Raw genomic sequence first — 9313 nt, 5'->3', positions numbered from 1 at the left:
CCCGTTCAAGATTGCTACGATGCTGACTGACCTTGACAGGGCGCAGAGCAAACCTGAGAAAGGCTATCGTACCCCTTGTGGCTTTGCAATTTCTGAATTTCATTGAGTCAATTTTCCTTTGTTGGGCGATTTCGGTAGTTCGTAGAAACAATTGTTCCCTTTTGTTTACTTTTCTGCATTTTCGTGTTTCGCCTTTATACGGTATTTTTACATCCACTTGCCACTTATTGCCTCTCATGTCTTTCCCCTCGCCCTGAACAGGTTACCGCCTCGGATGCCGACGTGGAGCGTCCAAACAACATCATCTACTTTCTGACTGGGGCTGGTATTGACATCGAAAATCCCTCCAACAGCTACTTTGACATCAACAAAGCCACTGGGGAAATATTTGTGCTTAAGGTAGGTCAAAATTATCCGCTTGGAAGCATACGCAAGATTTAATCACCGTTGTCCGCCAGTTATGACACACAAAACGAAAGCACTGCAGTTAACCGTGGCGGTATGAAATGTAAAGGAATTAAAAAAAAAAACCTGCAACATAACACTGCAGACAACTCAGAAATAAAATGGGAGAATCCTGGTATGTTCATATGGTTGATAAGATTCGACCAGAGCGGTGCATGGCAAAACCCATTTACCATCCAAAGCCGAAGGGATGTGATAACCGTTTTTTTCAGAATTGTTTAAGCGTTGGAACTCTATGAAGCCATTTTAAAAGCAGTATAAGTTTCCGGTTTAAAAACTTACACGTCTGCAAGACTTGATGGGCCTCTGCTGTTCGATGAAACCTTGGCCCGATGGAGAAACTTTTCGATGGCGAAACTGGATTCTGGTCTCCTCTACAGTTTTGAATAACTTCCCGCTTGTTCCATGTGCCGGGTCTCGAAATGATTCGTGTGGGACTAAAAGTACATTTTTTCGAGCTCAGTTTCCCGGACACTAGTTTAACCTCAAGTAAATACAGTATTTTAATTAAATCAAGCAATTTTGTAAACTTTCTCTTGCCGGCAACGAACAAAACCGACTTAATGGACCAGCAATGTCCCGAGTCTTGTTAGGCTTTATTAAGTCAAACAAAATTTTATTTCGAAATTGTTTAATTGAAAAATGCATCCCAAGCGTTAAGAATTATGCTGGTGACAACTAATAACTTTTTTTTTCTTTTTTGCTTATTGTACGCCTTCCACACCATTTCCTACAAATGTTCAGCCTCTGAACCGAGATCCACCACACGGACGAGCGTCTTGGAAGTTTACCGTCTTTGCGCAGGACGAATGAGGCGAGGGTTTGGTGGGCTTTACGGAGGGTCAGATCAACCCGAAAGACGTCAACGACAATGCGCCGCAGTTCCCGAACGGGATTGCGTATGGAAACGTGACCGAAAATGGCACTATCGGCATGCACGTGATGACAATAAAGGCCGAAGACTATGACGATATCAACGAAGGCACTAACGCGAAGATCATTTACTCGATCGAGAAGAACGCGATCCAAGAGGATACTGGTTTGCCGATCTTCGACATCAACCCGGACATGGGACTCATCACGACGGTGGTATGCTGTCTCGATCGGGAGAAGACACCCGACTACTCGCTGCAGATAGTGGCCACCGATGGCGGAGGTTTGAAGGGTACGGGGACAGCTTCCATCAAGGTGAAGGATCTGAATGATATGCCGCCTCGGTTCACCAAGGACGAGTGGAACGTCGAGGTGGAGGAAACCGACGGTAGTGTGCTGCCCGAGGCACCGATACTGACCGTGACGGTGAATGACGATGATGAAATAAACAATTTCCAGTTTAAAATCATTGAAAGCAGCGGTTACGGGGCGGATAAGTTCGCGATGGTAAAGAACGCGGACGGTACGGGGAGTTTGAAGGTAGTCCAGCCGCTCGACTACGAGGATCCGATGCAGATAAATGGCTTTCGATTTCGGATACAGGTGATCGATAACAATGAGATTGACGAGAGCGAAAAATACCACGTTGACCATTCGTGGGTGATTGTGAAGCTGAAGGATATTAACGATAATACGCCTCGTTTCAAGAAGCCGCACATCGAGACGGCTGTGTATGAAAACGCGTACGTGGGGAAAAACTTGGGCACCTTCAAGGCGGTCGACATCGACAAGGGCGGTAAGAGCAAAATTACCTACAGCATTAACCGTGCTACAGACCGGAAGCGCCAGTTTGCCATCGACCAGGAAGGTACGGTGACGATTCAACGTGAACTGGATCGTGAAGCGATGGCGAAACACTCACTTGAAATTCTGGCCACCGATGACGGTGTTCCACCGCGCACGGCCTTCGCCATCTTGACCGTGTTGGTGAAGGACATCAACGATAATGCGCCGGTATTCGCGGAAGATTATCGGCCCATTATGCTCGAAAACTCACCGCCGTCGAAGATTATCGAAATCTCCGCTGTCGATAAGGATGACCGGCTAGAGGGCAATGGGGCTCCGTTCCAGTTCCGCATGGACCCGGACGCAGACGATGTGATTCGCACGTCCTTCAAGGTGGAGCAGAGTAACAAGGGTGACGGTATGGCGATCATTTCATCGCTCGGCTCGTTTGATCGCGAGTACCGCAAGCAGTACACCATTCCGATCGTTATTAAGGACTCGGGCAATCCACCGCAAACCGGCACCAGCACGCTGACGATCACGATCGGTGATCTGAACGATAACATCATGCAGCCTGGCTCCAAGGAGGTGATCGTGTACAACTACCAAGGCCAGGCGCCGGACACACCGATCGGGCGTGTGTTCGTTAACGATCTCGACGATTGGGACACCTCGGACAAGTTGTTCTATTGGGATGAGGCCGAGAATCCACGCTTCAAGCTAGACGACACATCCGGCATGGTGACGATGCGGCGCGGTGCATGCGAGGGACTCTACAAGCTGCGCTTCAAGATCTACGACCGCAAGCACGCGCAGGAATCGTATGCGAACATGTCGGTGGTGGTGAAGCACATCTCCTACGAGGCAATCGTCAACTCCGGCTCGATCCGGCTGACAGGCATTACGGATGAGGACTTTATACGCATCTGGAACTATCGCACCCAGAACATCTTCCGCAGCAAGCTGGAGCGGTTCCGGGACAAGCTGGCGGAGCTGCTGAACGTGGACGTAAATAATGTGGACGTTTTCAGTGTGCAGATGAAGGATCGGTCGGTGCCGCTGATCGATTTGCGGTTCGCCGTGCATGGCGCGTACTTCTACAAGGCGGTGCAGCTGAACAGCGTGATACTCCTGCACAAGGAGGACATCGAGCAGAAGGTGGGCATCAACATCACGATGGTAAACGTGGATGAGTGTCTGCTGGAGAATGCGGACTGTGCCGGGTCGTGCACCAGCATTATCGAGGTCCAATCGAACCCCTGCCTAGTTAATGCGAACAAAACCGCCCTGGTTGGGGTGCAGATCAACTCCACGGCGGAGTGTGTATGCGGTTCGCGAGAGTACAAGCAGCAGCAGACCTGCAAATCCCATCCCTGTCTGAACGGCGGTCGCTGCATCGATTCCAAGTCGGGTATCAAGTGCTCGTGGCTGGTCCTGGTACCCACCGCTCGACATGTGCGACAAGTCGCATATTAGCGTCGAAAGCATCACAACGAAGCCGGATGGTTTAATTTTCTACAACGGACCTATCATACCACCGAAGGAGAACGACACGTCCAAGCAGCTGTCCGACTTTATTGCACTCGAGCTGGAGCAGGGCTATCCTCGGTTTCTCATTGATTACGGCTCGGGTACGCTAGAGTTACGCATCGCTATCAAACATCCGCTCAACGATGGCGAATGGCACCGGATCGATCTGTTCTGGGACACTGAGCAGGTGAAGATGGTGGTCGATTTCTGAAAGACGGCCGAAATCACCGAAACCGAGGACGGCAACCTGGTCGAGTTTCTCGACCACACCTGCCAGGCGCTGGGCAAGGTGCCGCCTTTCAACGAATATCTGAATCTCAACACGCCGCTCCAGATTGGCGGAGTGTTTAGGGACAAGTTTGACTACACTTACAGCCGCTGGCAGTACATGCCGGTCGGGGTCGGTTTCGAAGGGTGCATACGCGAGTTTAAGCACAACGGAAAGGAGCACCTGTCCCACCCGGGACTGTCTAAGGGCAGTGCGCCCGGTTGTTTGTACACGCAGGAGGTGTGTGATCTGAATCCACAGGTCGCCCGGTGTCTCGAGCACGGCAAGTGTGTCGGTAGGTATGTCGAGGCCAAGTGTGAATGCAATCCCGGTTGGACGGGCACGTACTGCAGCTTGCCCACCACTCCAACCACGTTCAAGACGCACAGTTACGTGAAGTACGCGCTCAGCTTCGAGCCGGATAAGTTCACGACGCAGATTCAGCTGCGGTTCCGCACGCGGGAAAGGTACGGTGAGCTGTTCCGCATCAGCGATCAGCATATGCGCGAGTACGGCATCATTGAGCTAAAGGGCGCCAAGGTGTACTTCCGGTACAGCTTAAACACGGGCCAGGTGGAGGAGCAGGAGGTAGCGTTGACTGCGGTCGAGGTGGACGACGGACAGTGGCACGTGGTGAAGGTGCAACGATACGGCTCAGCGGCCATCCGGGAGCTGGACGAGGGTGATGGTGCCAACTTCAACCAGAGCTTCTCGTTCGACGGACATCAGTGGCTTTCGGTGGACAAGCAGGAGGGTGTATGCGGGTGGCAAGCCGGAGTTTACCGGCGTGAAGACGTACGATGTCAAATCGGACTATCAGAAGAGTTGCATCGACGATATAAGGTAAGTCCAGCGGGTATGGTGGTGTGTTTCTATGTGTTGTTTTATAATGTTCTCTTCCTGCTCCTGCCCTGTCTATAGATTGGACGGTAAAAGCTTGCCACTTCCGCCAGCCACCAACGGTACCCAGTGGGGTCAGGCCACGATGGCGAAGAACATCGACCGCTACTGTTCCTCCAACAATCCTTGCCAGAACGCGTACTGTCCGGATCCGTTCGAGTGTGTTGACCTGTGGAACAAGTACGAGTGTGCGTAAGTATCTCGATGTCCTTTGTGAGAGTTCCTGTGTCTTTTTGGTCACACAGTTAACATCTTGTGTTTGGACTGAATCTCTTTCGTTACAGCTGTGGCGATGGTATGATCATCTCACCGGAAGGCAAAACCTGCATCGATCGGAACGAGTGTCTGGACTATCCGTGTTTTAATGGAGGCACTTGCATCAATCAGGAGCCGCGCCTAAAGTACAAGTGCATCTGTCCAGACTCGTACTGGGGCGAGAGTTGTGATTTTTTGAAGGAACGACAAGCGCTTAAATTCAGCACCAGTGCCTTGGCCGCCGTTATAGCCGGCCTATTACTGATCATTAGTAAGTGGAGTCGAGTTTGGGTGTGCTTTAAACATTATTTTGCAATTCTTTTATAAAGACAAGTTTTGTTTTTGTTTCTTCCTTTCCACACGCAACAGTTTTAATATTTGTTTATTTTTCCTGCTCCCGGCGTCGTTCGGCTAACTTCAACAAGAAGCCAGTCACCAAGGACTACATCCGCGAGAACATCATCAACTACTGCGACGAAGGTGGTGGCGAGAACGACATGACCGCGTTTGACATAAAGACACTCAAGATTCCGATCGGACCGCTGCCAGAGCTCGTTCAACATAAGGCACCGCCAGTACGTAAGTAGCGTGTTTCGTTTTCATGTGCCATTTTAGGAGTTATGCGCTAAGCACCAGCATGTATTGCCCTCTCCAGCATCGCCCAATTATTATTTGCTGCTTCAATGTTACGTGTTGTTTGTGTGCGTCAGTTCTTTGTTTGTAATCTAATGGGAAGCTCTTTTATAAACGTGGGCCAACAACGCTTTGCTAACAATGTTTTATTATGTTCTGTCCATTCCACGAACGCACCAACAGGTCCAGATATTGCCGTCGTGTCCGATCAGGTGGTCGGCAAGGTGGACGTGTTCCTGGACGACCGGAAGCGACGCGTTGACATCGACTCAGCCTCCGGGCCATTCGACGATCTGCGTAACTACGCCTACGAAGGTTGTGCGAGTACCTCGGGTTCGCTAAGTTCCTTGCAGGCAGGTAAATCAAAAAAATCGCCCAAACCCATAGTAATCTTCCAAACCTGCCCCGAACAGTACACGACGATAAACACCTAAACTGTCCTCCCTGTTCCTACCGTTCCACCACAGGTACGGACGATGCACCCCATGAGTTTAGCTTTTTAACCACTAGTGGTCCCCGTTTCGATAAATTAGTCAATATTTAAGTACCCAGCGAAGAGCAGATCGAAGATGAAGATGTTAGTTAAAAGTAACTGTAGCTGTCGCAGGTGCTGTAGGTCTTTTGATCTTGAGATCAACGTTTGTGCACGTTCGTTTAGTTTATCATGACATACCGTCAGACGAAGCTGAATGATGCGCACGGACTTGTAGATAAATCATTGTGTTCAAAACCTTCAACCCTCCCAAGAAGATAAAAAAAAACAAATTCGTCGTATAAGACATACGATCTAGGGGATATCTCGCCGGTGTGTGAGCTAACCGGTAGATATTCTTTGTAAAATAGTCACTAAAATCCATAAACTCTTAAAAATCCCCATTTACGATGCGGACACAGTCGTCCGAGCCAAAGCGGGACTGTAAAACTGTTTTCCAGCAGTGCATCAGTTCGCAAGAAGCGAAGATGTTGCGAAAATGGAAGTGTATTGGGGCAGATTCAATTTAAATCGATTTTATTAACTGCCAATAGATGGTACCTTGAAGCTACAAACAGCCAAACGGTGCAACACGCAGAGTTGGATTGCTCAGAAAACGAGAGCACCACATGCTCGCTATAATTGCGTAAGGAAAAGCGCATCACTGTAAATTTCGGTTATGATAGGTCGGTATACTGTAAATAATGAATATAAAATCAAATCTACAACCTACACGTCGCGTACAGACATGTAATAGTTTAGTGCGATGGGAGACACTGTAAAATCACTGGACAGTTCTTTTTGAAAGGTCAAACTAGCTAAAGAAAACGATGTCCCAGGGCAGAAAATGACACAAGAACAGGACTACTAGCTACTGGGGTCAAAAGACTAAACAAATGTTCTTTTTTTATAACAATAGATTTTTTCATCATTCATTTTCAAGACATGTACACGTGTTCTTTGGAAAGGTTAACGAAGTGAGTGAAGCGATATTACCATGTTGGTAATCGCATCGCCAAAGTGATCGATATACGGATCCAGTGAAAGGAAACCCACGCAGTAACTGTTGGATATAGCCCACGCATCAAATCGTTAACGTTGTTTCCGGTGAGATAGTGAGAGACGAAAACTCTGCTCAATATAAGAAAGTCCCAAAAAACCTTGACAAGGTAAAATTCCGTACTCTCCATTATTTTTCATCCGTATGATGAACTTGTCACTAATAGGAAAACGCCAAATATTCCTAAATCACAAAACAAAATCCCAAGAAAATCAAAGCAGCAACAAATAATCGAACGAACCAACAAGCGCACAACAACCTCACCTGCAAATGGACTGCAAGTGGACAAAATTTATGAACAAACCTCGAAACTCAATCAAAAATTCCGGTGAAAGAAACAAAAGCCGGAGACCGTTAAAGGTTATAAAGCAAACACGTGCTCACCAGTCTATAAAACTACCAGACAACCTACTTGTTTGACCGGAATGAAAACTTTTGTGAATGCACGAATGAAAGCAAAGACATTTACTAAACCAACCGCACAACCTTATAAGAAGAAAGCGTAGCTCGTTCAAACTTCGATAGGAGACGGGTCGAATTTGGTTCTTTATATTTTTAGACCTTGTTTTAAGTCTCTTAAAACATCCTTCGCTGTTTGTTGAGAAACCTTACAATTATGTAATCCACTGTGTTTTGCACAACAGCTTTATTACATCCATCTTTTATTCGGTAGGATCAATGGAAATAGCTCCATTTTACTGTAAATATAATAGAAATATGAATATTTCTATCACTTTAAACGATGATGCAGTAAATCAAATGCACGATAAGGATGATAGTGATGAACAAGGGGCGGGAGGAGGAGCAGGGCATATTAAAAGTTGATCAAAAGAAAATTTGAGAATTGTTCGAACGTGCTGCACGACACAACTTCAATCGCTGCAATGAATGAACGTTAGTAAAGTGCAGTTTGTAGCATTTTCCTTTCGCTCAGCAATCCTAAGAGCCTAGAAGGCGAAAATGTATCCAGATTTTGCAGTGAAGTTTCGTTGAATAAAAATAACCCTGAAAAGATGGTTGATAATGTTTGGTACGCCAATAAAAGAACTTCCTTTCGATATCGTTTTCTTTCATCTATGATCTGTTTGAGCATGCATTTACACATTTTATCATTGGACACACAAGGAACCGGCGCAGTACGCTTCAAGGATCAGTCTTCTTCTTCTTCTATTTGGCGTAACGTCCTACGAGAATTAATTCATTAAGGATCAGTCATGTTTACTTTATTAGTTTGCAATACATTTGAGGTGGTATGTTGGATAGAAGGAGTAGTAGATTTATACAGCTTCTCTCATAGTGCTTTTAGGGTGTGGCAACTTTGACTATCGAAAGATGAACGAATTATTGATTTTCAAGTTGTTATGTAGCGTTCATAAAAAAGGGGAACCGTTTCAAATAATGTGTACAATGCTTAATCGAAGCGCAAATACAGTTAATTCATCTAATTGTGTATGTTTATGTATGTGTGTAAACGAGATGAAGAGAATTCTAACATAAAATTCCAATGAAACACAGAGAAAATAAAAGTTACAGAAAACAACCATAACTTACCAGCTAAACAAAGCATTTCAAAGACTACGAGCTTCTTAATGGAAGGTGTAGCTTTCTACAGCCTACTCCGTCTCGCGGACTATGTTAGAAAGGGGAGCAGTACTCCCGAACAAAAGCCTTGAAAAAGGCTGACACCCCGATGCAAACTTCTGCCTATCTAACAACGGAATTCACCAAAGAGGTTTTGCCACTCATAACGTGAATTTAATTTCCCATAAAAAGCAATGCTCTCAAAAACTTGGAGAAAGAACTAGAAAATTACACTGAAATTCTATCTCGATTAATTTGTGATTTCTGGGGTGTTCTTATCAAGAGCCTGCGTGCTCCGTTAGCGATACATACATTTTCTTATTTAATTCTTGTTAAGTTGGCAATATTCCAACTGGATTATGTTTGAAATGGTTTAAATGGGATTTCTGTTTAATGGGAAAATACATGTAATGCGTGTTGCCTATCCATGGGCATTGTTATTTCATTACCTAACTTACGGGTGTGTTCTGCCTAACTCAAAATCCAACAG

The 9313-nt window shown here is 46.4% G+C and overlaps 1 pseudogene; it reads left to right on the top strand.

Moving 5' to 3' along the window:
- Positions 1–6846, top strand: part of LOC120954847 (neural-cadherin-like) — a 54764-nt pseudogene extending 47918 nt beyond the window's left edge.
- Positions 6847–9313: the final 2467 nt, after the last annotated feature.

Source organism: Anopheles coluzzii, chromosome 3, assembly GCF_943734685.1.
Source record: "Anopheles coluzzii chromosome 3, AcolN3, whole genome shotgun sequence".
In the NCBI taxonomy this organism is placed as follows: Eukaryota; Metazoa; Arthropoda; class Insecta; order Diptera; family Culicidae; genus Anopheles; species Anopheles coluzzii.
This window is presented reverse-complemented; position numbering and strand designations above follow the sequence as displayed.